The sequence below is a fragment of the Apium graveolens genome, chromosome 1, assembly GCF_009905375.1.
Source record: "Apium graveolens cultivar Ventura chromosome 1, ASM990537v1, whole genome shotgun sequence".
Lineage (NCBI taxonomy): Eukaryota > Viridiplantae > Streptophyta > Magnoliopsida > Apiales > Apiaceae > Apium > Apium graveolens.
The window spans coordinates 100,096,978-100,113,407 of record NC_133647.1 but is presented as its reverse complement, the minus strand read 5'-3'; positions in this window follow the sequence as shown (position 1 = coordinate 100,113,407).

Genomic DNA, 16,430 nt, shown 5'->3' with positions numbered 1-16,430 from the left:
AGAATCCAATTCCGAACACTTTGGTTTTTCCCGGAAATCCACAATATACGGAGAGAATTGAGTATAAGGTAACAGGATAAAAAGGATTTAAATTAAAGGATTATAAAAGAGGATCATAGAAGGAATATAATATATTGAGAAAGGTTAAGGGAACCTAAGTAATAAGATCCCGGGTATGATCCTTCAAACGATAAAACGAGAACGAAAGTTAAGCGAACCGTATAGCAGATCAGCGGTCATTAGGCAAACGATTAGGAAGTTAATCAAAGGGATTAATGGGAATGATGTCATCCAACCAATAGAAAGAAGACAAGGAAGGAAGGATGACATCATGTGGATGAGATAAGCATGACATGGGAAGGAGGTGTGGTGGCTTTGTAACCACACAAATCCAAGGGCAAGAAGGTAATTCACTAAAGCAAAAACAAAACCAAATCAACCAACCAAGCAAATCATTTCATTTTCATCAAACAAAACACAAAATTCTCCATTCTTCATGAAGCTCTCGGGTGGGTTTCTTAATTTTTGAAAGTCCAAGCTCCTCCACTTGTTATTTTCCAAGGTAATTATCCTAGCTTCTCCTAATTAAGTTACATACTTCCTATAAGTTTAAGCTTCTAATTCCAAGCCAATCTTTTTCTATAAATCATCAAAGAAGATGGTGAATAGTGTTTTCAAGAACTAAAATTTGTGTTCTTGAAGTTTTGTTTAGATTAAGCTTGGATAAAGACTTTAAAGGTGATTCCAAGCCATCCTCTTGATTCTCCACTCTCCAAGGAAGGTATAAACTACAAACCCTAGCTTTAGTTTTGAGTAATTAGGATTGAATGTGTTTGATTTAGCATATGTGAAGCATGATGCTTGAATGGTTGAAGTTTGGTTGAGTTGTAGAGATTAGTTGGTTTTGTTGTATTGTTGGAGTTGTAAATCTTGGTAATTAGTTAAAGAACCTAAGTAAAGCTTTTAGTTCATGTGAGGAATAAGTATAAATGGTAAATGTTGTGGTTTTGAATAAAAGAACTTAAGTATGATTAAAGTTAAGTTTAGGCATAAGTATGAATGATTAAATTGAATTGGTTGGGGTTGTTATGATGTGATAAGGATGGATGATTGTTGTATGATGGATTTGAGGTTGGATTTGGGGTTGATTTGGAATGGGTTTGAATGGTTTAAAAAAATGGGAAATCGCGTAAACATAGCCGTCGTAACGTCCGATTTTCTTTGGACTGTTTTTGTGCATAGCATTAGGACCCGAGAACCCCCTGCTAGATTGTGACCACTGCCATGTTTAGATAGCTCATGTTACGAGCTTCGTTTTGATATGTAGTTCGTTCGATTCCGATTTACGGTTTAGGAGAAACGACCGTTTCAAGTAACGGCGTTTCACGAACGAAACTTTTTCCCTCGCCTTACTTTGAAATGTAGGATAAAGACCAAAAAGGGTTAATTAATGCATGAAACATTTATGGTAAGTGTTTTAGGCAGTTGGTAAGTCACTCGCGAAGGAATCGCTTTAAAACTCGTAAAGGTTAAATTATTAAAAATGAAGGAGCCGAGGGTACCCGAGTGACTTAAGCAAATCAGTGAGCGCAAAATCAAGCGTTAGAGTCTAAGTTAGTTAAAGTATAGATTTACAAGTGATTTTGGTTTAATTCCAACTTACTTGTTGTTTATAGGTTACCAGACTCGTCCCGAGCCTTTTATCACCCCAAGTCGCTCAGGCAAGTTTTCTACCCGTTATACTGTTGTTGTGATGTAAATATATGTATATGCATTATCTTGTGATATTGCATGATTGTTATTAGCAAATTTTGCGATATATTGGAGCATGCTAATATGGTATATATGCATGTCTGTTTCGTAATCTGGTTATCTATCTGTTGATTTCAGTGCTTATAGTTGCATAATACCTATGCTAGAAATAAGCAAGTAGTTGCGTATACCCTTAGTATAGGGGATAAAAGGTGAACATATTTCTAAACCGGGAGTCGATGTTCCCGAGTATATTATATATATATATTTATATATATATATATATATGGATATAGTTTTTAAAAGTATGGATCGAATAAGGTTTATTCGATACCTTTATTCTATTATTTGAATATTATTTGAATATTCATTCGAGGGCTTATGACTCAGTTTATTTTATTATTTGAATATTATTTCGAATATTATTCAAGGACTTATGACTCCTTTTATTTATTTATTGAATATTATTTGAATATTCATTCGAAGGCTTATGACTCTTTTATATTATTTATGAATATTATTTGAATATTCATTTGAGGATGTATGACTCCTTTATATTATTTATGAATATCATTTGAATATTCATTTGAGGATGTATGACTCCTTTATTTTATTTAATGAATATTATTTATAATATTCATTCGAGGTATTATGACTCAGCTTATTTTATTTATTGAATATTATTTGAATATTCATATGAGGATCTATGACTCCGATTATTTGCGGAAATATATTCTTTATTTTATTAAAGAATAAGGTGTAAATAATCAAACTTATTTTCGATTATTCAAATAAAGATAATACTTTCATATAAGTATATCTTTGGTTATTTAATGTTTATTTCAAGTATAAGTTAATACTTCTACTTCAATTATTTTTATAAAGATTATTCTTTATGGGAATATTATTTAAAATAATAATATTCAGTCATTTTCTAAAATATTCTGGGGACTGATTTACTTCATTAAATCAGCCTTACTCCAAACACTCTTTAAAGTGTTTTCGAGTCTTCAAAATGATTTTTAAAAGTCAGAGCGGATCCCAAAAACTCATTTTTATATTTAAGATCTTCCTTTTAAGGGGATTTAAATAGTCGCTCAAAACCTGGGGAATCCGGCTCTGTGGTGTATTTTATATTCGCAACAAGGTTGCAGATTTGGTAAATGAATTGATTACTTGCCCAACGTTCGGGAAGTAAGCCCCTCTCATTGAGTCGGCATAAGCGACAGGCCGAGGTACGGTCTATTATTGTGTAAGTGGCTCAGTGGGAGTCCATCAAATGCATAGGTGGCTGAGTGGCAGTCCAGCATAGGTCTTAATTATGACCAGGGTGATGACCAGTGGGGAATTCGTCCATCTACTAGTAGAAAAGGTTACTTATTGGTATCTTTGCCTGATCAGCAAGATATCGGGTTTATGCCAAAATTCTTTTCCTTTCCAAAATTCATTGGATGTTTCAAACTCTGTTCATACTTTACATAACAGAGGTTCCAGGAAATGTTTAAGAGATATATATATGTGGATATATATATATCGGGACTAAATAAAGTATCTCGTAACTTTATTTCATTCAATAATATTTCAAAGATTGAATCTATTCAAATCTTGTCTTGTAGTCTCATCAGTGGGATGAACTTTTGAAACTGATTATAACTTGAACGGTGGTAGTTCAAGTAGTATTTGGGAATGATATAAGTGTAGTGAAGTATTTGGTAACTTCATCTTTTAAACTTATATCTAATTAATAATTGTCTTATGAATGACAAAGATTTTCAGAAAAACGTTGAGACAAGGTTAGATATATGAGATCACCTTGCAACGATATTTTTTTATACAGTTATACACTGGGACTTTGTGTATATTATGCATGGAAGAGGACTTCCAATATTTTGAAAAGTATATATGTATATATACTGAATATTTTACGACTTCATCGCATTAAGATATCAAACTTGGTTCATTTCTTTTGACCAAGACTTTCATGAGTATTATGAGTAGGCTCATATATTGTAAATCATTATACATATTATTTTGGTGGGCTTGCTGCTCACCCTTGCTTTATTTCTTCATCACACAACAACAGTTAGGAGAGATGGCCAGACTCCAGCAGACCCAGCGCAAGCGCGTGGGAAGCGTCCCGCGTCTTCCCGTTGATGTTGTAGCTGCTATAGCTGCAGAGGTAGATCTATTGTAGATCAGACCATCTACTTTTGAGAATCCAATTATGTATAATTATAACTTGTGGCAGATAATGGCAATTAACTGTAAATTATCAAGTAATCATTTTGGGTTGTAATAATTTTAAATTGTGGATTCAAAGACTTGTACTTATTTCAATTTCATCTCTGAGACTATAACGAGTTGTGGTGTGTGTTAGTGTGGGGTCACAGCATGAGGGTATTTATTAGTAATTAAGTAAAGTGATATTGTGGAAAGAAAGACCGTGACAACCCGGATTCCCGACCCCGGATCTGGGGGTGTTACAAGAAAGGTAAAAATCTTTGGCCCAACTTTATTTAAGGTTCATTTTTAAGATCCATTTAGTATGAGGTAGTAAACCTAGCTTACTAAGTGTTATTGATGAAATCTTGATGATTAAGTTAAGTAGATTTAAGGTTGGTTGTTTTTGCCTCAAGAACATGATGTTATTGAGAGGAGTTTGTGTGTTGATGATGATATGATGATTTTTGGTGGTTGTGTTGATAGTTAGGGCGTAAACGAAACCCCGATCATAAACGTAACTTCGTTAAAACCAACAAACCGTAACTTTAAGTTTCTGCAGAAAGTCCTGAAGTTGTAAACTGTAGATTCTTGAAAAATAACCTTTTTTTAGGATAGAAAATTTTATAAGGATCATTTAGGCGCTTGAATCGCTTAGTTCCGATTTACGGATCAAAAGTTATGATCGTTTTAGTAAAAGTGATCTACGCGACAAAAACTGCTACGAATTACGAACTTTGAAAATATATAGGATAAACTTAAAAGTATTCATAAATCATGAAATTTTTACAGAGATTAAAATATTGAGTTTTCTAACTTCCATAAAAATTTCAAGTGAAAATAATAATTTCTCAATTTTATAAAAATGTCGGAGCCGAGACCGCGCGAGTAGAAACCATTAGAATCCTTAAGCGGAGCCGACGACGATAATGAGAATGAACCCAAGGTACTTAGGAAAATGAAGTGACCATAATGTGAATATGACTTAAAAGAAATATTAAGGGTAGTATGAGTTGAGAGGGTGCATAATAAGTAGCGCATGAGTGCGAGTTACCGTAAATTAGAACGGAACCTAACGAAATGAAATGTGTTTATGGTTATAGATTTCCGAGCGGAACCTAGAGCATCCTCCACCTCGAGATACCCAGGCAAGTTTACAAACCCAACTCCATTTTTACTATTGTATTGTGAAAGGATTGTTTTACTATCATCGCATAAATATCATGTTTTCCATGATACGTAATTGTTGAATTTTTGCATAATGTAGCGATGTTGTACGATAAGCATATATCGTGAAATGTTATTTCGCTTTAAGCGTGACGTATTATATAAGACCGAGGATCGGTCGGGATTTAAGATAAAACCCGGAAATCATTCTGAAGATATTATAGGACGGGTATAAGTCCATAATAGTACATTTTAAAGCGACTCATCGTCCATTTACGAAACATTAAAACACCTCGAACTTTTATTAAAACAATTTTCTAACGATCATATTCCCTCAACTATATTTTATTGTTCGGATAATAAATATTATATACGTATTCCTTTATTATAGGAGTAGTATACTTCAACGTTTATTTATTCAAACCCGATTAATCATTATAGATTATTAATTATGTAGACACAAACTAGTTGAGGAATATTATTTTAAATGAATCTTTTAGAGAATAAACTCATTCGAGGTATGACTAATATCAATTATCATTTAATTAATTATAGACTATTATTTAATTAATTATAATTTATTAAAGGATTATTATTGATTTAAAAATCATAGATCCTGATATAAAACATACCTTCTCATTTAGAAGTATCATTCGAATAATTTTAGATCGTCAGTGAATATTATCCCGACTTATTAATATTTTGAATATAGTTTCAAGGAGAAACTTTTTCCCCCTTATTGATTATCTGTTGACAACGGTCAACTCACATCCTTAGTACTTCCTCCGAAACTTTCGGAAGTACATATATATATATATATATATATATATATATATATATATACAGTAAAGCTATGCCTATCAACAAGCAAAACGCTTGGAGGAACTTCGATGTGGTTCGAGTTCTCAAGACATGATAGGATTTCCTAAAGGACAAAGGAGGGGTAGAATCCAAGTACTTCGTGTATTGGATAGGCTACTGGTACCGTAGGAGACGGTACAATATGTACCTATGGACCTGCGAAGTGTGTGTATACCCGAAATGAGGACACATAGCCCGTATGCGGCCAGGGTGATACCCGAGAGATGACAGTTTCGTCCTTCTACTAGTAGAAAAGGTTACTATTTCCGTAGTACGACTGATCATCGTATGCGGTGGCTCCAGTGAATGTCCAAACTCTTCCAATTGGAATTGAGATGCAATACCGTAACCCAAGCCTAGGTGCTGGGATTACTATTAAGGTATTCGCAGGTTATAAAAACCCCCTTAAAGAATTATTTTCGTAAGAAGGTGTGTAACACCAAGGAAAACTATTTTCGAATAAAACATATATATAATATATGATGATTTCATACAGTCATTTCCATACTGTACATTATTATGCTGAGCATTATAGCTCACACTTGTTTTCTTAAATTGACACAACACAACAGTGAATTAAGATGCCTGCCATGAGAACCACAGCCAAGAAACGGGTAGGAAATGGCCAGTTGTTCCGTAGATTGTTTGGTGTTGTACCTCAGGTAGTCAGAATAAGCTGGATTAGTTTTCAGTTGTTTATAGTTTGTCTTATTTATAAGTATGGTTTATGTAAGATAAGAAACGTATATTTGGCCGGCGGACTAACCTTACCTAAAGGTCACTCCCCGGTAAGACTAATTATATTTGGGTTGTAATAAAATTACTCTAGTGATGATGGTTCGTTTCCAAGACAATAACCTGTAAGTGTGTGTGTGATAAGTGTGGGGTCGTGAAGCGTGAGTATTTACATATTGTAGTGTGAATTGTGTGAGTTTAGATGGTGTGGCCATCTAAACTAATGCAATCAAGAAGAACAAGAGGACTATACTCACTCAAGAGTATGATCACTTTGACTCAAAAGCTGATGAGTCTTTAACTGACTTATATGACAGGTTGGTCAAACTCTTGAATGATATGTCATTGGTGGACAAGAAATATGATCTTGAAGATTCAAATCTAAAATTCCTTTTAGCTCTTCCTGAAAATTGTGATTTGAAGTCTACTACCATAAGAGACAACTATGACCTTATTGAAACTACTCTTGATAATATTTATGGTATGCTCAAGACTTATGAACTTGAGATGGATCAAAGGAGCAAGAGGCATGGAAGAAAGTCAAGGACAGTTGCTCTTAAGGCTGAGGAGGAATCTCCTAAAATGGTTTCCTCAAAAAGGGGCAAAGAAAAGACTCTCATCATAAAGTCAGATTCAGAGTCATCATATTCTGATGATGATGATTTAGAAACTGAAAAGTTACCTGAGATGGATGTTGATGAAGAGATGATGAAATTGTGTTCTCTTATGGTGAAGGGTATCACAAAGATAGCCTACAGGAAATTCAGAAAAGGCAAGAGGTTTTCCAAGAAAAGTGGAAGTTCTAATAAGAAAGGGTTCAGAAAGTCTGAAGGTAAAGGAAAGTCTGACAGAGGAGACAACTCAAATGTCAAATGCTACAACTGTGGTGAAAGAGGCCGCATATCTCCTGACTGCAAGAAAGGAAAAAGTGATAAAGGCAGGGCACTTATTACAAAGAAGAAAAGCTGGACAAATACTTCAGATTCTGAACATTAGGTGAACTATGCCCTGATGGCAAATGCTGATAGCAGTCCTGAAACTGCTGAATTGAAGGTACCTCAAACAACTTATGCCTTTCATACTGATGATATTACTGAGTTGAGATTATATCTTAAAACCATGTTTATTAGTTATAGAGATCAAACTTTAACATGTGAAAGATTAACATCTAAAAATCTTGCTTATAAAAAGAGAAATGATTATTTAGAAAAGGAGTTAGATTTTCTTCATCAAACTAAGAAAGAAAAAGATGATGCTTTATATGTTAGAGATGAAGTGCTAAAATTGAATGAATCTCTAAAAGCTGACTTAGAAAAGGAAAGTGAGATAATCAGAACTTGGACTAACTCTGGCCGAACAACTCAAAATTTATTAAGTAGTGGAAACTGGAAAGAGGGCTTAGGCTATGGAGATGATAAAAGTGAAAAAGGAACTGAACAAATTGAGCCAATTGTTGTTAAACAGACTACTAAGCCAAAGGTAAATCCTGTTAAGTTTGTAGCAAAAACTGTAAAGCCTAATTCTGAAAAGATTAAAGAATCTGTGACAGAAGTCAAGGATAAGTCAACTTCTAACAAATTAAAACAGGATAAACCAGCTGAAGTCAACATTGGCTTAATGACAAAGAAGAAGCTTAAGCATAAGCTAAAAGAGATTAGGAATGTCAACAAGGTAAAGGAAGCTAGGAAGAATAGGAATGGAAAGGAAGGTGCGAATAAAAGCAATAACTATATGCCTGTTCCTAATGCTCCTACAAAGAAATGTTATAATTGTGGAAACTCTAACCATCTTGCTTCTTTTTACAGGAAAAATAAAGATATAAACTATTTACCTCCTAGATCAGGAGTTAAGAGTCAGTCTGTTAGGTTTAAGCCACAAAATCCTTGTTTTCATTGTGGTAGTTTATGGAATTCCATTTATACTTGTAAGGAATATCATAGTTTGTACTATGATTATTATCAAATAAAACCTTCTTTATAGAAAGTTACTTTAATTCCTTCTAGTGTAAAGTCTGATGCAAAATCTGATATAAACTCTGATAAACAGAATGTTAGCATAAACTCTGAAATTAAATCCGTTGTAATTGCTAACAAACTTAAAAAGGCCAAAGGATCCAAGCAAGTCTAGGTCCTTAAAACTAACCATAAGTGGTCTTTGTGATTGCAGGGCAACAGGAAAAACATCCTAGTGCTGGACAGTGGATGTTCAGGATATATGACTGGAAATAAAGCCCTGTTATCAGACATTATGGAGAAAGCTGGCCCAGAAGTTTCTTATGGAGATGGCAACATGGGAAAAACTCTGGGATATGGTAATATAAATCTTGGGAATGTCATCATTGAAACAGTAGCTCTTATCTCAGGACTTAAACACAATTTGCTAAGTGTGAGTCAAATCTGTGACAGAGGTTAACATGTGGATTTCTTTGAAGAACATTGTGAAGTAATAAGCAATTCTACATGCAATGTGGTTCTGAAAGGTTACAGGCATGGTAACATTTATGAAGCCAAACTTTCAACAAGTTCTGATGGTTTTGCAATTTGTCTATTGAGTAGAGCATCAATTGAAGAAAGCTGGAATTGGCACAAAAGGCTCTCTCATTTAAATTTCAACAATATAAATGAGCTTGTAAAGAAAGATCTTGTGAGAGGACTGCCAAAATCAGTATTTGCTTCTGATGGCCTTTGTGATTCATGTCAAAAGGCAAAACAAAGAAAATCTTCATTGAAGAGCAAAACTGAATCTTTAATTCTTCAGCCTTATCACCAACTGCATGTTGATCTATTTGGTCCAGTTTATGTCATGTCTATTGCAAAGAAAAAATATGCTATGGTTATAGTGGATGAGTTCAAAAGGTACACTTGGTGTATTTCTTGCACAAGAAGAATGAAACCGCATCTACTCTAACTGATCATGTCAGACAGCTGGATAAATTGGTCAAAGATTCTGTTAAAATTATAAGAAGTGATAATAGCACATAGTTCAAGAATTCAATCATGGAAGAGTTCTGCAAAGAGCATGCAATCAAACAGGAATTTTCTGCACCTGGAACTCCACATAAAAATGGAGTTGTAGAAAGAAAGAACAGGACTCTCATTGTAGCTGCACGAACTATGCTTGATGAAGCAAAGCTGCCAACCTATTTTTGGGCTGAAGCTGTGCAGACTGTTTGTTTTACATAGAATACTACACTCATAAACAAGCATGGAAACACGCCATATGAGATGGTGAAGAAAAAGAAGCCAAATCTAAAATACTTTCATGTATTTGGATGTAAGTGTTTTGTTCTTAAGACTCATCCTGAACAGCTGTCAAAATTTGATCTAAAAGCTGATGAAGGAATTTTTGTTGGATATCCACTTTCCACAAAAGCCTTCAGAGTCTACAATTTAAGAACAAGGGTTCTCATGGAATCTATCAATGTATCTTTTGATGATAAGAAGATTACAGTACTTGAAGATTTCAATGATCATGATCAACTGAGATTTGAAAATGAAGATTTAAATTCTGATTATGTAAATTCTGATGACTTAAACTCTGATCCTGTAAGTTCTGACGGGTTAAGTTCTGATGTCATTGAAACTGTGGTGACAACTCTAAAGGAAAATGCACCTGTCCAGGGGGAGCAAGCTGAAGATCCTACCACAACTCAAGACTCTCAAGAAACATTGGAACCTGTCACTGGCTCTTCAAGTTCTGATTCATCAAATTCTGATGAGCCAAATTCTGATAATTCTGGAAACTCTGATTCTTCAAATCCTGAAGAATCTAACTCAAATTCTGAAGTCTCAGAGAGCGTAACTACGGGGGGAGCATCAGAAAATGTTGATGGAGACAGCATGGATCATGGGGGAGGATCCAGTTCTAGAAATCAACTTCCATCTGCAAGGAAGTGGACCAAATCACAAACACCTGACTTAATAATTGGAGATCCTGAAGCAGGTGTCAGAACTAGAACTGCAACATCAAATGAATGTCTCTATCATTCTTTTCTATCTCAGACTGAACCAAAGAAAGTGGAAGAAGCTCTTCAAGATGCTGATTGGGTTCAAGCAATACAGGAAGAGTTAAATGAATTTGAAAGAAATAAAGTCTGGACCCTAGTGCCAAGACCAAAGAACAGATCAGTTGTTGGCATAAAATGGGTGTTCAGAAACAAAACTGACAGTGATGGCATAATTACAAGGAACAAAGCAAGGCTGGTTGCTAAGGGTTACTCTCAATAGGAGGGTATTGATTATGATGAAACATTTGCACCAGTTGCTAGATTGGAAGCCATAAGAATCTTTTTTGCTTATGCTGCTCACAAAAAGTTTAAAGTCTTTCAAATGGATGTGAAAAGTGTTTTTCTCAATGGAGAATTAGAAGAAGAGGTTTATGTGGAACAACCTCCAGGGTTTGAAGATCCAAAATTTCCAAATCATGTCTACAGATTAGACAAAGCACTTTATGGCCTTAAGCAAGCTCCTAGAGCATTGTATAAGACTTTAGCTCAATTCCTTCTGGAAAGTAGATTTCACAGAGGCACACTTGATAAAACACTGTTCTACCTCAACCATGGAAAGGACTTACTTTTGGTACAGATATATGTTGATGATATCATATTTGGTTCTACAAATGCCAAAGTCTGTGAAAGGTTTGCAAAACTAATGCAGTCAAGATATCAAATGAGTATGTGATGGGAGAACTTAGTTATTTTATGGGACTTCAAGTCAAGCAAAATGAAGAAGGTACTTTAATCTGTCAATCCAAGTACACCAGAAATTTACTCAAGAAATTTAGAATGCAAGACAGTTCAACTGCATCCACTCACATGCCCACTACCACCAATTTAGATAAAGATACTGGTTCATCAGTAGATATTACTAATTATAGAGGTATATTTGGCTCTTTACTCTATTTAACTGCAAGTAGACCTGATATCATGTATGCTACCTGTCTTTGTGCAAGATTTCAGGCTGATCCAAGAGAACCTCATCTAATAGCTGTGAAAAGAATTAATAAGTATCTCAAGGGTACAGCTGATCTATGATTGTGGTATCCTAGAGAATCAGATTTTAAGCTAATAGGTTACTCGGATGCAGATTTTACAGGATCCAAAATAGACTGGAAAAGCACTAGTGGAAGCTGCCAATTTCTTGGAGGAAGATTAGTTTCTCGGTTTAGTAAGAAACAGAAATCAATTTCCACATCAACTGCAAAAGCAGAATATATTGTTGCAGGAAGCTGTTGTGCACAGATTCTTTGGATGAGGAATCAGTTACTGGATTATGAGTTAGAATTTTCTAAAATACCTATTTACTGTGATAATCAAAGTGCTATTGATATGACAGGTAATCCAGTTCAACACTTAATGACAAAGCACACCAACATTATGTACCATTTCATAAGAGAACATGTGATGGAAGGTACAATGGAATTGCATTTTGTTCCAACAGATCAACAACTAGCAGATATCTTCACAAAACCACTATGTGAAGCTACTTTTACAAGACTGGTAAATGAACTTGGAATAGTTTCAGGTTCTTTCTCTAAATCTGCTTAGTTTTTGTTCTTATGCATCAGACTTTATGATCAGTGTTTACAGATTGTCTTATCTTCATGTAATATGTACTTAAATTGAAATACATTAAATGCTGATTGTTATTTGATATGGATCTATATACCCTGATAGTGATTTGAATGTTCAGTCACTATTCAATCCAATGAGGATTACTGTGCTAGATGCTAACCTAGTAGTCTTTAACATACTAGAAATCTCATGTTTGAATTAGTTGTTTATGTGTAAATTCATTAACACAAGCAAATTCTGATTTTGAGCTTAGTCAAATTTACTTTGTGTATCTTATTACTAAGTCACAAACTAGATTCTTGCTTCTTATCTGTCAAATTATGATGTCAGTAAATCTTAAGGATGAACTAAATGCTGATAAGCCTCACTTATCTGAAGAAAAGAAAAGAAAATTAAAGTCAGGTACTCCTTTGAGATCTAGAGTAAATATGTGGAAGGGAAGACCCAAGTGCATTGCTGGTATTAAGTAATATGCATTAGAAAAGCAAATAATTTTTTCTTGGTGACTTTTCACATTCTCTGATTACTGGAGAAATACTATGATAATAGCATAAATTGTTATAGCAGTTATGACTCATTTACACTGAGAAGCCACTGTGAAAAAGAATTCTAAAAGATGCATAAAATGAGCACAAACAGTTGAGGTGGACTCATGCACAAATTTATCCTATAGTAGACTTCAAAATTAATGACAGATTTTAAGCACTTTTCTTAGTTATGCCTTAATTCTAAGATTACTGAAGTTTATCAGACTTTAATCTTTATCTGATATTTTGATAATGCACACACTCTCACTCCATATGAATGATGAAAATTACTATGGTGATTAAGTTGTTTTTGACAAACAGTTAAGTGTCATTTGCATAAATTATGAGGACAAGTTCTGATGGAAGTTCTGATGATTAAACTCTGAAGAAACAAATGAAGAATCACATATACAAACGTTCACTTTTTGAGTACAGAGGCCATGTTCTGATGACTATTAAAATATGATAATAGTCAAGTTCTGATATTAAATCCTGATGGAAACTCTGATGCTTACGTGGCATTATTTTTTACTTGACTTACTTGTGGTAAATACTGTAACGGTCATATTTAATCAAAATATAATTAGGTGAGATAAAAAACAGTCATAATCATTTGGGTTAGTGGTAAACGTTTTTGTCTTGAAAAACTGCATGTGCACGTTAATTATTGCTTATTTCTCGTGCCCACTAACTCTGCTTTAACTATTTACTGGCTGACAGGTGTACAAGTGTATGTTTTACTTCTAAAAAGGATTGTTGAGTGGATAGAGTATATATGGGAGTTAAAAGATTTTGTAATCTTTTACCTACTTTTCTATTCTTAATCTCTCTTATTCTCTCTCTCTAATATTCTCTGAAGCTTTTTCATACAGGACTTTTATCAAACACCTTGTGCACAACATATTTTCTCACTTATTTCTTACAGAAATAGCACCAAAAGAAATAGTTTTCAATGGAGCTAAGTTTGTCCCCAACAATTACTTGGCTATTCTTAGCAACAGTGAAACCCCATCAGATCTTCATTTCGTTCAGGACTTTCTCGCTAACTCGAAGATAGGTTATACACTAACCCAACCAGACACATTCTCAGGAACTCAAGTGCTAGAGTTCTGGAGGTCAGGCGTGTATGATGATGGTGGTGCCAATGGGTCCCCAAGTATTTTCTTTACTACAGGGGAGGATGCCCATGTGGTGACTTTGGCCACAGTTCGACAAGCACTCCATCTGCCAGAAAACCGCACATATTCAACAGTTGAAGAGCCAACTCTTCAACAGCTAATGGCCAATCTGGGCTATGAGAAAACTCTGGCAAATCTTGGACAAATAAAGAGACCCCACATCAGGAGGGAGTGGATTTTCTTCTTTGATTGCATCACAAGAACCTTTACAAACAAGTGTTCAAACTTTGATGCAATTCCCATCCTCAGTCAGCAAATTGGGTATGCTCTGATTACTCAATCTCATTTTGATTTTGCTACTGTTGTACTGGGATTCATAGGGGATAGGATGACAGAAGATAGAAATATTGTATATTTTTCTAGATTCTGATAACTTATGTACAGCTTTTGTAACCCTGATACACCCCAATTAGCAAGTGAGCTGATTTCACCATTTAAACTTGCTAAGAGAGCATTTACTGACTTATTATCTGCTGATAATAAGAAAACTGTTTTGAAACCCCTCCAAATTCCAATTTCAGTCAAACAGTTTCTGGTAAACTCTTACCCAAACACCTACACCTCCATATATACTGATATACAACCAACCCAACCTCCATCAGCACCTACCATAACTACACAAACTATAACGACTCGTGTATTTTTCTTTTTACTTTAATATTTAAAAGTGTAATAAAGATTTGAATAATTAAATAAAATGTGTGTATTAATTTGGGCAGCGGTTACTGATTGTTATTTAATTATTTATGATTTGTTGTTATGTGGGATTGAAAAGTGTGATTTATTAGTGAGTTATATGATTTTATTTCACTTGTAAAAGTGATTTTATTGTAATTTTAATTCCATAAATACTTGGGTTATTTCTACAATTGGTTTTATAATTTTATTATTTCAATAATTATTTTTAGGACTTTATAAAATTAAGAAATCAATATTTTATTAATTATTTATTTTTAAATAATTTTCTGAGTGTGTTTACTTGTAAAATCCATATTTAATTCAGGAATTCTTTAAAAATCATGGAACTTATATATTATTAAGTTTGCATTATTCTGAGAATTTTAAAATTATTTTGGAAATTTTCGGGAATCGTTTCACCGCGCGTCGTTTCGTTATTTGTTTAAAAGCGGATACGAAGAGCACCTTAAAAAAAGTGTTTTAAAAATTTCAAAAATTATGCCTTTGTAAACTTCGGGTTATTTATGACATTTTGATATTATTTTTGTAATTTTCGGGAATTGTTTTCGTGCACCTCAACCCGTTAATTTTGAATCCCGGGGAAAATCGGGCCTTTAAATCTTTATAATTATCACAAAAACAACGTGTCAGCTTCTCAGTATTTGCATTGCCACGTGTAAGCAGGAGAAAGGAAAAAAAATAATAAAAATTAAAGGGGGGTTTCCCCTTTCACTGTGTTACTCGGCCTGTTGTCTCTCACTCTCGAAATCTCTAATCTCTCTTCTCTCATCTCTCGTTATCCCTCTCCTTCTATATCTTTCCCTTCCCGTTTTTTTTCCCCGTTCTTTCTCTGTTTTCCGGCATTCTTCTCCGGCTTCCCCTGTTACCCCGGTTTCTCTGCCGCCGTGCTTTTGTTCCGGTGAGCTTGGTGACTCTGTTGCTCAGTTGGTTTATGCATGTATATATATATATATATATATATTGGTATATATATGTGTGCCCTGTGTATTGGTGTGTGTGTAATTGTGTTGTGTGTGTGTGTTGTGATGGCCATGAGGTCGTGTGTGCGGTGGAAGATGGTTGTGCAGTGTGTGCAGCTGTGTTCATGGTTGTTGGGCTTGGTTCTGTTGTTGGGTTTCTTTGTTGGGCCTTGCAGTTGGGTTGACTGTTGGGCTGGGCTTTGCAGTGGGTGATAGGGATGAATAAATCCTGATTGCATAATTAAATATTACAGTTTGGGCTGCAAGGCCCAATAAGAAGATGTATGACATTCAGACCAGAAAGGTTAACATGTTGATCAGGCCTGATGGACCAGATCAGGCCAGATGGAACAAGGAAGGCCCAAAAACCCTGTATATTAATTAATTTTGTAACTAATTAATAAAGGAGAAATCAGCTATTGAGAAGAGTCCGGATAAGGATATAAATCCTTGCAGATTAGCCCCAAGGGGACCTAAAAGGATAAGGAATCAGTTTCCTACTATCTAGGACTCCGAAGTCCATTCTAACTATGAGACTTGCTCACCAAGTCTCCTATACCAAGTCCAATTCAAGGACTCCCACATCTATATAAGGGGTCTCACCCCACAAATCAGAACTACGTTTTTTGGCTTGATTCTCTAATTCACAGAGATACGTAGGCACCTTGTAAAGGCAAAATTAAGCTACGAAACACGAGAGCATCCATTAAAGGCCTTGAGCTCACGTACCTTAGTAATAAATACAGCAATTATATATATA